The sequence below is a fragment of the Pseudochaenichthys georgianus genome, chromosome 7, assembly GCF_902827115.2.
Source record: "Pseudochaenichthys georgianus chromosome 7, fPseGeo1.2, whole genome shotgun sequence".
NCBI classification, from domain to species: Eukaryota; Metazoa; Chordata; class Actinopteri; order Perciformes; family Channichthyidae; genus Pseudochaenichthys; species Pseudochaenichthys georgianus.
In genome coordinates, this window is record NC_047509.1 from 25,026,630 (window position 1) to 25,042,373 (window position 15,744).

At 40.1% G+C, this 15,744-nt stretch overlaps 1 protein-coding gene across 2 annotated transcripts in view; it reads left to right on the forward strand.

The window, feature by feature from the left end:
* Nucleotides 1–15,744, forward strand: part of prdm2a (PR domain containing 2, with ZNF domain a) — a 274,473-nt gene that overhangs the window by 92,415 nt on the left and 166,314 nt on the right. The window lies entirely within an intron of this gene.

A 15,744-nucleotide genomic window follows, 5' to 3' on the forward strand; every position in this document is an offset into this window, starting at 1 on the left:
ATGGTCAGTGTTTACATTAGCAAGCATCGCTAACACTCACAGCTAACCTGTACTAGAGAGAGCACATGTGTGAAGAAGCAGGAAATAAAAAGGAACTCACCTTGTGGTAAACCGGCAAGAGAAAAAGCCTTTGAGCTCCATACTGTTTCAGAAATAATCCTTGATGTGGTTTTGGCGTTTCATCACAGCAGCATTTATTTTAGAGACAGTATCTGCCGGGTCCCGTATGAGCAGGCATAAGTTCGGCCCCCTCTTTTATTTTTTATTTATACCCCGAATCAGCACTTTAGTAACAGGAAGTGAAATAGAGGGATATGAGGCATTGCTAGAATTTGTGATCTGGTTGGTATTTTGAGCAAAACATTTCAAAGACATGTTTTTTATACATTTTTATATATCTGAGACCTATGCTATTGCCTAAAAATTGGATGATAGGTGACCTTTAATATTAACTCACACAAAACATATATATATGATATAACTATTTCATGAATGGACTATCACCTCCTGTTGGTGGCGGTAATGGTTGTTGGTCAAGTTTCCGAGCAGCTTGTCACTAAAATGAAAATAGTTAATCCCACCTTACTGTAAGTGAGCCTGACTTCTCATTGTTTAAGTTGTTTTATGGCTAAATATATTTAAACAAAAAATATTAATCGATTGATCAATCGTAACCCTAATTGAGAGATTGTCAGATTGAAAAGCATAATTAGTGGAACAACAATTTGCAATGCAGTGAAAACGCATGTAATCCACTTTACCATTGCAGGATAATGTGAAAAATGATCACACCCTAGTTTGTGCCAATACCTGGCAGACGTGTAGTGCGGGAGTAGAATTCATGCTTTATTTTGCTTCAGTGCAAATTGTTTCTCAGCCGCTCCGGCAAAGGGCCTCAGATGAAATGAAAATATTGACTTTGTGTAATAGGGGTGCAACAACAAGGTTACATTTCCTCCATCAGAGTCAATTGCCACTTAAATTCCCTCAGTGTGATAACAGATCCACTGAACAGAACATAGCATGTATTCTAGCAGTAAATGAGTTTTTTTTCTTGACACCCCCTTCTTCCAAGTCCTCTTATTCCGAGGTGACCCCAGTGGCTTTAGATACATTTTTATGGAGAATTCACCGTTAGTAAGAAGCTGTGAGAAGGTTCGATGACTGATGTTTGTGGACTGCTAGCAAGGTACCTTTTTATTAGTAGACGACTACTTCTGAACCACTAAAAGTAGAGATGGAGACATTATTGTCAGCCACTCTCCTACATCTTTCTCCCGCTCTTTCTCCTCCTCTTGCTTCGTTCATGTTATTGCTGATGATTTCACATAACCTTTGTGAGGGAAGAGGAGGAGATGAGTCGGATTCCTGTGAGCTCCAATTAGGGGAGGGAGACTGCAGCCAGCTGAAGTGGCAGTGTCAAGAGTGAGATTGAGCTGTTTGCGATTTAATGCACATATGCTCGTTGTGTTAATTTGTTTCAGTGTCATTTGGACACCGTCACACTAATACAAATTAATTTGTGCTGGAAATGTCGCTGTAGCTGTACTATGAGCTACAATGTAACAGATGGTGCTAAATAAAAATATTCATGAACTGTAATCCACAACAAGGAGGCAAAGCTTTAAGTGCTTGCTCCTTATGTATTTGTATGCAGTCTTTTATACCAAACTCAAATGGGTTGCCACACAGATCCAAACAAAGTACCTCCTTACAATCTTGTATATTTCTAAGAAGCGTATTTAATGCTCAAGGAAATGCACTTTCACACCAGTACATGTGACATAGGGACTTGCGACTGACATTGAACGCTCCTTTCTTTTTACTTTATCACAATATCTCTAATTTTCCTCTAAAAGGCATGGTAACATCTTCTTTAATCACAGCTGTTCTTTCTTTTTAGTCACAGTAAATGTTGTGAAGCAGGTGTCTTTCAATAATTATCGCTGTGCCTTTTTGTTTCTTCAGAACAAGAAGCTCAGAATACAAGCAAATTAAATATGAAAGTAATTTGACAGTTTCTGTGGTTGTACAAAATCTGAAAATCCTACAAACCTGGAAATGTGTCTCCGGACGTTAATAGGTTGGACAGGTAACACATAGCATGACATTTTTTTCAGGAAAACTTCTCATAACCTCCTTTTTTTTTTAAAACAATATTTGTATTGAAGTTTTCAAATATGGACGTTACACATACATACAATAACGAACATTACACATATGTCACGCCCTGGCCCAAGGACGGACAAAGGAAGGAGACCACACATGATTCATCCAATTGAAGTGCATTTATTTAAAGAAACTAAATTAACTATGAAGTCAGTTAATCAGTTATGTGTGTAGTGTGTGGGTGTGTGAACATGCATCAGTATATAAAGAAAGCACAAACAAACCAAGGTCCAGTAGGGCCAAGCTACCCAAGAGGAGAGAAAGACTGACTGCTCAGGCACCCATACTTGTAGCTGAGCAGTCAACCCAAATCAGGTGTCAGCAATCTCTCCTGATTTGGGGAGTGGCTAACCAGGGACCTGAGTCTAAGGCCTAGGGGCCGTCACACCTCCCCCCTTAAGAATGAGGTAGCACCTCAGATCCTGAAACAAAACAAGAATATTAGACACAACATTTTCTTCCAATTCATAAATCTGAGTAACACGTCTCAGAGCACACACAAACTGCATTATAAGCCTATCAAAAGTGATACTAGGCAAAGAAGGAACTAAGACAAAAAGTACCTGAGGTGACTACCGAAATTTGCACAAAACCTGCAATCATTATAGCCTAACCCCAGGAAAAGCAACTACTGCTGCTTAGTGGACGAAACAGGGAATGCCTGTACGGCCAACACTTCAAGAAGACTGGGACGAAGCTCCCCTTGCCTGCCCCGTCTTACCCAAAGAGGTTACTGTAGCTCTCTTTCACATATTTCCGTGTGTTACAAATGTTGCACTCTGACCTTCTAGCCCAATTGACATTGCCACATGTTTTGCACTTCCAATCATATACACTGAAGAGACCCCTGCTCTTCCCAGCCAGAGTTTTCCAACTATTTGTTCCTCCAGCTTTCATCATCTGTGCCCTCATGGGTTTATTCCTGCCACATCTGTAACAACTGCTTCTTCTAGCAAAGTTCATAATTCCACACTTATCAGTACAAAACCAGTCCTCGCCTCTAACATGAAAACTCTTTCCTTCAATGTTTATTTTGTTACCCCTGAATGGCTTTGCATGATCTGGCCAAACACGACCACCTGCCAGGTCATTTCCCAAAATGATGTCCACTCCAGTCACGGGCAACTCTGGACGAACACCAACCTCCACTTCTCTCTGGACTAAATCACAGGACAGAAACAGTTTATGCTCAGGCACAGAAATGGATTGCAGACCAATCCCTCGAACTGGAACACAGCGCCCCGTGTCTGAATCTGGAGAAAAAGGCAAGATGGCCTCCCTCACCAAAGTATTCAAAGCGCCTGAGTCCCTCAAAATCCTGACTTGAACTTTCTTGTCACTCCCAACTAGGGTTACAAAACCGTCAGACATAAACGAAGCATAACCCGACTCAACCTCTGAGATATCAATTGCCTTACCCTGCATTTGCAATGGAGCCAAGACTTCTGTTTCACCAACTCTGTGATTATGAACAGTTGTAGCCAAACCAACTGACTTCACACGAAAATTGTTGCTTTTCCCCTCGAGCAAAGGACATTCTTTTTTCCAATGACCCTGTTGATGGCAATAATTACACACATTTGCATTGCTTGTGCCATTAGGATGCTGTGCAAACTTTGGGGACAAAGATCCTGCTTTCTGAGATTCATTCCTTTCATAACGCTCACGGTCTCCACTGCGCTCACCAAAGATGCGCCTGTGCGTCAACACATACTCATCAGCCAGTACTGCTGCCTCCCTAGGACATGTGACTTTATGTTCATTAATATAGGTTGCAATGTTCTCAGGGACCGACTGTTTCAACTGCTCCAGAATGATTAAATCACATAACTGATCCAATGTTTTTACACCAGAAGAAGAGTACCAGCGCTTGAAATGCAAGATCAAATCCCGTGTAAATTCCACATGTGTTTTGTTACCACTCTTTCGCCAGTCTCTAAAACGTTGGCGGTACGCTTCAGGCACCAACTCATAAGCCTTCAAAACAGACGATTTCACCGTATCATAATCTTTACAGGCATCAGAAGATAAAGCGGAGTAGGCTTCTTGTGCTTTACCTGTAAACACACACTGCAACATTAAAGTTCTGTCCTCATCAGGCCAGCCCCTTGAATCAGCAACACGCTCAAACAGACAAAAAAAGTGTCTATATCATTTTCATTAAACTTTGGCAACAACAGTAAATTACTTGCAACATCAAAGCGTGAACTTACAAGTTCCTCATTCAATGCCGATGCAGACATTTTACCTGCGCTAATCAAAGCCAATTTTTGCAGTTCCAAATCCAGTTTCATTTGTTCTAACCTCAAAATCAACAATTCTTTCTGTTGTTCAAATGTCAAGCCAGACACATAATTAGTGACCATGCTCTTACCTCCCCTGTCCATCAGTACCGCACAGTCTAGCAAATGAGCCTTTATAACACTTTTCAGGGTTTCCTTTGTTTGCTTGGAATCAAAATCAACAGAGTAATAATGAGCAATCTTCAACAACTGCTCCTTTGTACATTGCTCCAACAACTCAGCCGAGGGACACTGAACAAAATCTTCCACAATGTTAGCCATATCAAACCACAAAAATCTAGCAACCTAGATAACCACATTGAGGTAACATACACCGAACCTTTACACTATGCAACTAGTGGCAACAACAACAACTGGTGACTCCCCATGCTCAACTAAGTCATTAGAGTATGTCCCTTATCTGACTAAACTCGTACCTAGTCTTCGTACTTGTGGCGGGTATTTATTCACTGAAACCCAGTGGCACTGGAAAGCAACTGTATACACAGCGACCCCACAAGAAACCATGGACGTGATCCCGAGACAACTGCTCTAGCCACTTTCTAGTCACACTGAACCCAACCCCCGACAACAGACTCTCTATTAGAACCTGCTGCTTGGCCTCACAGAGGAGAACACCAGTCACATGCCACACCAAACATTTAGCATATTTACCTCAAAGAAAACTGGCCCAAACTAGATTATAATAAAGCTATCCAAAACAACTACATCCATGTGTGATACTCCAACCTAAATTAGTACAGAAAATTCATACCAACAAAATGTATGTCAAAATTTGACTTTTGACTTTAGACGAGCCCCCATGTCACGCCCTGGCTCAAGGACAGACAAAGGAAGGAGACCACACATGATTCATCCAATTGAAGTGCATTTATTTAAAGAAACTAAATTAACTATGAAGTCAGTTAATCAGTTATGTGTGTAGTGTGTGGGTGTGTGAACATGCATCAGTATATAAAGAAAGCACAAACAAACCAAGGTCCAGTAGAGCCAAGCTACCCAAGAGGAGAGAAAGACTGACTGCTCAGGCACCCATACTTGTAGCTGAGCAGTCAACCCAAATCAGGTGTCAGCAATCTCTCCTGATTTGGAGAGTGGCTAACCAGGGACCTGAGTCTAAGGCCTAGGGGCCGTCACACATACATAAAATAAAAATAACGAACATTACACATACATGGTCAGTCTAGGTGGCAGATACAGTATAAAATCAAATTGATAGGCATGTAAATAAACACAGGTCAGTATACAGATGATACAGAACAAAAATCTGAAAGAATATGACGTGGGCTACTACACTGTAGAATCGTATTCCCGTTGCCCTCTTTCCCGCCCCGGTCTTTGGTGTTATTAATCATAACAAACATTATTTGTAAGAAAGTCCATGAAGCTCCCCCAGATATTTTCGAAAACTGCCAGCTTTCCTTTAGTAATGTATGTTAGTTTTTCTAAAGCGACACATGCTGACAGATCCTTAACATATTTATTCATACTAGGTTTGTTCACATTTTTTCATTCTATAGCTATTGCCCTCTTAGCTTGTAAAAGACACAAGTCTATAAGTGCATGCTCACTCTTCTTAGAAACAAAGTCTTTTGGATAAATACCCAGGATGCACAACTTTGGCTGACAAGGGATTTTCAGTTTTGTTATCTGGTTAATTATGTTAAGAACCTCCTTCCAAAAACTATTGACCACATTACATTCCCACAAACAGTGAAAGAGTGATCCTTTAGCATCGTTACATTTAAAGCAGGTGTCTGGGGTATTGGGATTAAAGTGATGTAGTTTTGATGGCGTTATATATGTTCTTAAAATCCAATTGTATTGTATCAACTTAAGCCGTGTGTTGATTGTTTGTGTTTGAGCCATCAGGCACACTTCAGACCATTCTTTTTCAGAGATTTCCTCTTGTAAATCAAGCCTCCAGCTTTTAAGTTTATCTTCTGAAGATTCAGGTGACTTGTCGACAAAGATTTTATAGAGCAGCGATAGCTGGCCTCTACCAACCACGTGTTTAACTGTAATGTCTTCCAGCATTGAGAGAGGTGGCTGAGTAAGTGAGCGGTTTTGAGATGCAGAGATAAAATGTCTTATTTGTAAAAACTTAAAGAAGTGCTTAGAAGGAATATCATACTTTTCTTGTATTTCAGTAAATGACATTAATTTTCCATCATTGTACAAATCGGTAATCCTGCTTAATCCCTTGTTCGCCCAAGTCTTAAAACCAGCATCTTCTCTACCAGGTATAAATTGACTATTGCCCCATATGGGGGTGAAACCTGACAGTGGGGGGGTGTCCCCTATATATCTTTGGACCTCATGCCAGATGTGTATGGTATTTCTTAGAAAGGTGTTTTTTGTGTTTTTCCCTAGCTTCTTTGGCTCAGAAGAATAAAGATAGCTACTAAGCGATAACCCTTGAGCTGAGCATGCTTCAATCTTGACCCATGCTGGAGCTTCCTCTGGGGAGAAGTAGCACATGGCTGCTCTCAGTTGTGCTGCCCAATAGTACCAGCGTAGGTTGGGCAGTTTTAGACCCCCTCTGTCATAAGGCAAGTAAAGTAGGGTAAAACGTAGCCTAGAGCATCTATTATTCCAGATAAAGTGGGTAAATATTTTCTTAAATTTTTGAAAAAATGACTCAGGTGGGGGTAAGGGGATTGATTGAAACAAATAGAGCAATTTGGGTAATGTATTCATTTTTAAGATGTTAACACGACCGATTAAGGAGATTGGCATTAAGGTCCATCTGTTAAGCGATTCTACCACAGAGTCTACAACAGGGTTATAGTTGGCTGGAACCAGATCATTCATTTCAGGTGTGATTTTTATTCCTAAATAGGTGAATCCTTCCCTATGAGCTGAAAAGGGAGTTTGTATTCTAGGTTGCTGCCTCTCTTGTTCATTTAGATAAAGTATTGAGGATTTATGCATATTTATTTTGTAGCCTGAGAATTCCCCAAAGGTCGTAATTAGTTCTAACAGAGATGGTATAGAATACTCAAGATTTGATAAAAAAAGAACATCATCGTCCGCATAAAGTGATATTCAATGATCCAAGTCACCTACTGAGATCCCAGATATAGATGGAGAGTCTCTAATAGTCATGGCAAATGGCTCCATTGCTAACACAAACAGCAATGGGGAGAGGGGGCAGCCCTGACGTGTAGATCTGTACAATGAGAAGGATGTAAAAGTAATATTATTTGTCACCACTTCAGCTGTTGGGTTCTTATATATCGTCCTGATCCATTTGAGAAAGCCTTCGCCTATTCCAAACCTCTCCAACACTTCAAATAAATACTTCCACTCAATTCGGTCGAAGGCCTTCTCTGCGTCTAAGGACAGCAGTGCCATGTTAGGTGACCCTCTTTTTTCATAAAGAATATTTAGTACCCTTCTAACATTATGAAAAGCTTGCCTTCCCTGAATAAAACCATTTTGATCATCTTTAATCATGGAAGGCAGTAGTTTGTTTAGGCGTCTCGACAACGTCTTGCATAAAATGTTGCTATCTGTATTAAGCAGTGAGATTGGTCTGTACGATGCACAGTCAGTGGGGTCCTTTCCTGGTTTTAGCATCAGAGTGATTAGTGCCCCTCTAAGAGATGGTGGTAGGTCCTCCTTTTCGTATGACTCCAACAGCATATCCAAAAGAGGTTGTAGTAGCTTATCTTTAAATCGTTTATAGATTTCTATAGGAAGACCATCTGGACCAGCCGCCTTTCCCCCAGTCATGCTGGTTATGGCTTCTGAAAGCTCGTCAGTTCCTATGATATGGTCTAGTTTTCCTTTTGAATCAGTTGAAATAGTGGGGAAAACTAATGAACTTAGAAAATGTTCCTGTTGGCCTGAATCTTCATGTTCGTATGTATAAAGTTTTTCATAAAACATTTTAAAAGCACTATTTATTTCTGCAGGGTCATTTGTTAATTTACCATTTGTTTTAATGCTGTTGATAGCCCTTTCAGATTGCAATTTTTTAATACGCCAAGCCAATATTTTGCCCGCCTTTTCTCCCTGATCGTAGTAGCTCTGTCTGGTTACTCGATAATTCACTATATTGAGTCCTTAGGACCAACAGTTTTGCTTGCAGTTCTGGGTAATCTTGGGTAACAATCCTATCCTCCAAATCTTTAATACAACCCTCCAGTGAATTTAATTTAGATTTAAAGGCTTTGTTCTGCGAGCTAGAATAGCTAATAATCATGCTGTTTTTGAAGAATAAGGGAACATCCTCATTAGGGCCGTATATATTGACAATATTCAAGGTTTCTGTAAGAAGGGTGCCGTGAATGATGGAATATCTGCCTCTTAGGTCAGATATAGTCCTAATTATGTTAAAAGGAATGGATTTATGTATAAGAGTTAACACCCCTCGAGCATGGGAAGAATAGGAGGTTGCGATGACCTGACCATTCCATCTTTTCTGGATCTTATGAATATCACATTGTGGCAAATGCGATTCCTGTAAAAGCAGTATTTTGGAATTCAACCTCTTAGCTCTATTTAACACTTGCTTGAGTTTCGATAAATTATTGAGCCCACGTACATTCCATGAAGTTATCTTAAATTCTGTATTGGAAGTCATATTCTGTTATCTAAACAAAAATACAACAGTATTTAGAAGAAACAGAAAATAACAAAATTCCATAAACACCTGACTGAAATAAAACTGCCTATCAGACTGCTTAACATGACCCCATTTGCTGACCACAATATGAACAGAAAATAAACTCACCATGACATAAAAAAAATAAAACAAAACACCCCATGTGAAATTCCCCAAACGAACCTCACCCCTCCCTTTGCTCAAACGATGAGCATCCCTTTCCCTCCTAAAGACTCTAATCATGGAGCTATCTGGTCCACCAAACTGAGGAACAGAATAAATGTCCACAAACAAGTCCCTAAAGTGTCGCTCCGCCCTAATTTCCATACAAATTATAGAAATGTTAACAAAGGGAATGAATAAAACAAAACACTTCTATAAAATATTTCACTTTTTGTCGATGGTTTCATTCACTAGGCAGCAAGTTTAAAGCTCTTAAAATAAAATGTATTCATAAGTAAACACCGAGTTTAGCTGCCATTGTTAGGATCTAAAATGTGGATTATTAATTTGTTTTATATCTAATGAAAATTATATAAAATGTGAATTTGGGAGTGTAAAGGCATAACTTAGATTTAACCGTTCAAGGACAGCACTTCTTCAATTCTTAACAGTATCAATAACAGAAAACACACTTCTTCAACAGCTATACCAGTGTATAGCCTACATACATATTATTACTGCTAAATACAGCAAAGACAAAACTTCACTTTGACAGTGTATATAGTAGATTTAGTCCTTTTACAGTAACAAGTAATATACTGCAGGCCATTCTTTATGGTAATCTCACCAGGTGCTTTCACAGAACTGTTCAATCTCTGGGCCTCTCCTTGAGCTTTTCCAGGAACGTGTGTACATCCGTAGGAGAGGTGAAGAGGTGAGAGTTGCCGTCATGTGTCACTCGGAAAGAGGATGGATATTGTATTCCATACCGTAGACCAGGGGTCTTCAACTAAAATTCAACGAGGTCCAGTTAGAGAAAATCTCCCCATGCAAAGGTCCGGAACATCAAAATGTCTAACTTGCTTCATGAATTAGTGTGATATATATTGAAGTGACCTGTAGCTTTATCAATGTCTGCATGTAATCAACAACTGACTGCCAATCAAATAAAGAAAGTACAATTCAAAAACAACAATATGTATTGTCTATTAACATTGAACTACACAGATATACAGTAAATACTGTGGATATGTGTAATGTTCCTCTCGGGCTGCATTTACAAATAAAATAGAGAAAATAAATAAAATAGCTTTTGAAAATGTGTGCATCTTAAAAGTGCTTCATTTTAGATAAATAAAAATAAAGTGTAGCAGCAGCTTGAGAGTCCATTTTTCTTTGTTAACCGTTTAACATCATGACTTAATAGTTTCAGACGATTATAGAACAATATCAGTCTTTATACATCATAACAATTTAACAATTTTAAAGTTTCTCTTTCTTTCCCTCTTATATTGCAGTCCCTCACTCACTTTTTTTAAATTCAGTGTAAGAATTGAGCTCGAGCTTGTCCTGCCAGGAGTTTGTAAATCTGGGCTGAAATTGTGTCATGCACCTGCACACATGCAGGTGCTCATTGGTTACAGTGATGCAAACACAGGTATGGTGAAAAAAGAGAGAACTATTCGAAGCAGGAAAAAAGCAGCGTAATATACCATCTGACAAAGGCCTGTGCTATAATACTTCAATTAACTGGCTATTCTTTATAATATACTCAGATCAATAGGAGACAGAGATGTTAAGTTAAAAATCAACGGTTTTTATTATTATTTACAGCAGGGGTGGGGAACCTTTTTCCTTTCAATTTTTACAACATCCTCCGAGGGTCGTACAAATTATTGAACTCAACCTCTGCTTAAAAAAACTAAAATCACAGCCCATTCATTTGGCCTTTCTTTCATGCTGTGCAAAGAAAAAGCAACCTCTTAATCCAGATATCTCACCATGACTCACGTATGCATGCATGTGCACGGTGTGGCATGACCACCAAAACAGAAAGATATGGACACAAGATGTGTGCAAATGAATTTAGTATCCTATCCATGTGAACATGATTTAAGTGGGGGGGGGACCTAACCTCCTCTAGGGGGGTCCGGGGGCATGCTCCCCCGGGAAGATTTTCTTTTTAAATATTGAAGTTAAAAGCATCAATCTGGTACACTTTGAGAGCAACATTAAGAGATCTATGGATACATCTCTCAACACCCATATGAAACAGAACTGTAAGCATATTTTTCTTTTTGGATATTTTACAAATCACTCCCATTTTAAACTCTATTCTTGTTATTTTTAACAACTTTTTTGTTACTGTCATATAGTATTTTATACCTGTTTTTCATTTAGTCTCATAAATAACTCTATTGATCATATCAAGGTGTGCCTTAACCTCACTGAGCTGAGGTTATTTGAGCCTCTCAGGAGAGAGCTCTCTTCCACCTGGTTGTAGAAAAGTGCTTTAAATTCGTTAGCATAGCTAGCTAACCAGATGCTAATAACAACATATCGCCACTGTGCTTACAACTAAAGACACAGCCACGCAAACACTGCGGCATGTGTACGGCTCCTTATGGGTATTGCAATATTTTAAGGGCTGGAGCGGCATTCCGGTGCTCTCTGTCAGCACTCCTTTCAGACGAGACATATACCACGTGAAGACACGTTACGCTCGTGTTGTGTTCAATGAACCTGTCGAGATTTCTTCTTCTTTTTTGAAGTGAGAAGTTGTCCGTCAGTCAGACTGACGGACATTAATGTATTGATTATAGCTCCGGGTCCGTATAGGTCGGCGTCTGGGTCCGGATCCGGACCGCGGTCCGCCTGTTGCCGACCCCTGCCGTAGACCCATGTCTCTGCACCTCATTTTAACTCCATCGTAGGCCCTGCGCTTTTTATCCGTCTCCTTAGTGACGTCATGGAAAAACATGATATGATGTTTGTCAAAGTGGATTTTACCCTTTTCATTAGTGCTGGGGGGAAATGATTATTTTGAAAACGATTAATCGGGCGATTATTTGATCGATTAGTCGACTAATCTAACGATTATATTTCTGTTGTTCAATTCATAAAAAACGTAATGTAAAAAAAACGTAATGTACATTTTTTTTTTTTTCACGATACTGTGTCTCAGGGGATCTTAATATTTAAGAACCTATTAATGTGTTATACCAGATTAACCGAAATAATCTCAGCTAACTGACGATACAAACCATGTTTACCAAAACAAAACACAAGTCTCATAAGAAGCATCTAAATGACCCCTGAGCGAAAAATGCTAACGGACATTGGCACAGAACTCAAGATAAAAGTACCCTTATTACTTATCGTAGCTGCACATATAATATATCCGATTAAAGCTGAGACTCCACAGATTATGTAGGTATATAGTATCATCACTGAGTGATCCGGACTCGCGACAGGGGAAGCAAATACAGTCATCACAACACGTATCTTTACAGAGCTTCTAGGGAGATCGTCTCACCACCGTAGCTGTCAATCTGATCAAAAGACGTGTTCAATGGCATTAAAATGAGAAAAAACGCGGCTGAATCGGTTAATCCATAGGTTTTTAACGTCTATGTATAAAATAATGATTGAATTTATAATCCATAATTCCATTTTAATGTAAAAATCGGAGAGCAAATGCTAGCTGCTAATGGTAGCCACCACAGCTAGAACTGCTTGTTGCTGTGGGTGACCCACGTGTGTGTAGCGACGCGTCGACGCGGAAATATGTCGTTGACGATATTTTGAAGTCGACGTTGTCGATGCGTCGTCGACGTTGTCGATGCGTCGTCGACGTTGTCGATGCGTCGTCGACGTTGTCGATGCGTCGTCGACGTTGTCGATGCGTCGTCGACGTTGTCGATGCGTCGTCGACACGTTGTCGATGCGTCGTCGACGTTGTCGATGCGTCGTCGACGCGTCGTCGACGCGTTGTCGATGCGTCGTCGACGCGTTGTCGATGCGTCGTCGATGCGTCGTCGACGTTGTCGATGCGTCGTCGACGTTGTCGATGCGTCGACGACGCGTCGACATTGTCGACGCGTCGCTACAGCACTACTTTTCATATGCAGCCGACATCACTTTGGTTTTGTCCTTGTAGTTTAAGAACTTAATCAGAAGTGCTCGAGGCGGTGCGTTTGGCTTCGGTCTGCCAGATGGAACTCTGTGCGCCCTTTCAATAGCGAGCGGTGCTGCAAACGAACCGGCACCCAGAATTTTAGGGATCCATTTTTCCAGAAAGGTGCATGCATCCTTCCCTTCAGCGTTTTCGGGCAAGCCTATCAGTCGCACATTAGATCTGCGGCTACGATTTTCCAGATCTTCCATTTTCGCCTCCAAGCTTTCCACCTGTTGTCTCAGATGTTTCGTTGTTTTATTCAGCGCTGAGGTATCGTCTTCCACCGCTCCTCAGCCTCCGTTAATCGGCCAGAGTATTGTTTTAGTTCACCTTCGATAGATTGTATTGAGTGTATCACCGTATTACATTTTGATGCAAAGTCTCCCTTCAGGTCTTTCTTTAAATTGTTGATTGCACTCAGAATTTCACCTGAGGATTTATCCTGCGACAGCTCTTTTCCCGCCTCGTGTTCCATGTCAGGAGCAAGGCCAGGTTGAGACAGCGGTGGCCAATCTTCTTCGGATAAAGTTTCCAAAACGTTGTCCTTTTTAGTTGTTTTCTTGCGTGGAGGCATTAGTAACACCGTTATGATTGTGTAAAATGCGTTTTCCTTTTACCTCCCGCGTTCAAAATAGTTAATTTACAATATTAGGGCAGAGCGACGACTGAACTACGTCTGATCAACACCGCGCCATAACCGGAAGTCCCATAACCTCCTTTAAACTGTTAATTCAACACCAAGTGAGAAATTCCCTTATTGCTCAAATTCCAATAACCAACTACTTTGCAAAAACACAAGAACTTGCAAACCAAAAGGATATTTTTAAATACCTTTTTGTGATCAAATGTTCTTTATTCCCATGAATATAATATTGTTAACTGTAGCGAAGGCTTGCCATGCCTCCAAATCCATTTATATTCAGTACAAGCAGTCTTTTGGAAAAATGGTTGCCACTTTATTTAGTTTTACATCCACTTTGGACCACCAGCTGTACAAACACTGTCCTATTGAGCTACTTGACCCCAAATCACTGAGAAAGGTGAAGGAAAAGTTGAAAACCTAATCAGGACTTAGCATTTGAACATGGGCATTTAAACAAAACACTTCTATTGCCCTGCTACAGACAGCTCAATGCGGTGTGAGTCTCTCTCTACCTCCAAAGGCCCATCTGGTGTGTATGCTGCAGTCAAGCTTGGAGGAGATTGGCTGCCGAGCTTTTGCCACAGACCCTCTCTCTAAGTCCCCTTCCCGTGCTGTACCCGGCTGTGACTACATTAGCGGTGCTGTCAGTCATCAGTGGAGGGGAACAGGGGGAGAGAAAGAGAGACTTTGTGCACAGGGAGAACATGGACGCAGATTGGAGGCCATTAAAGGTGACTTTGACAGTGACTGAGTGGAGACACTGATAAATAAGATCCAACTGATCCCCTCTGTCCTTCACTCCGCTCTAATCATCAGTGGAGAGCTGCTCACACGTCCGTCACTCCTACAGAAAAAGCCAAGCAGATTATTTCTTCTTTGACCAAGTTGCACCACATTTAAAAGGTAAAAACAATGAATATAGAAGTATATTCGATCAATTTTTCTTGTAATAAAGTTTTCTCAAAAAGGCAGTTGGGAGCCCTTTGTAATGCCTATGGAGCACAGACCAAATCAATATCACATTGTTGACTGTTCTGAGAGGATCAATATTAGCTTTGCCAGTAAGTTTTGTAGATCAACCAAGTCTTCTTTTTCTGACCTTAGTGACATTAATACAGTTGAATTTAAATAGCTGAAAACATGTATGGAGATACTGTATATTGATGGTGATTTTGACATAAAGCCGTTCTAATCAATGATTTAATTAAATAAAAAGTAGGTTAATTGTCAAGTGTTACCCATCTTGTACTTGTTGCCCTCGGATACATGTAGCATTTTAGTGTCTTTACACTCATTGTTTAGGGTAGCTACTTTACTGTTGGTTGAGTGTCAGCACCCACATCTACCTGATTTCCAAAGCTAATGTTGCTTCATGTCTGCTGATTGTGTTGGCAACTATTTTATAACAGGTTGAGGCAATACATGTACATTACACGTATCAACCTTTTGTTGATTACATATAAATGTTGTCTTTACTTTTTGTTCCGCTGCCCCCTTGTGGCCAAAAACAACTTTCCTTACATGACAGCATATGCTAAAGCAGGATTGTCCAAACTTTTTTCACCGAGGGCCACATACAGAAAAACATACTAAGGGATGGGCCACTCGCTATTGCCTCATAAGTTAAGTTATACTGTACATTGGAAAAATCAATCCAATGTAGATAAATTATTCTTGATACTTGTAAATGCTTAAGAAAAAAAGTGTACACCACAACTCTTGTGGGTTTCAGTTATTGTGTTGGCAGCTCATTCCTTACAAAAGAAGCCTCAGATTGCTTATCATAAGAGGACATATGAAGAGTTTATTTCAAGGTTCTTATGGAAATAAGTTATTGGACTTTTTTTTATCAACTTAGATTTGTTCGAAAATGTTTCCAACTTTAATTAACTGAATT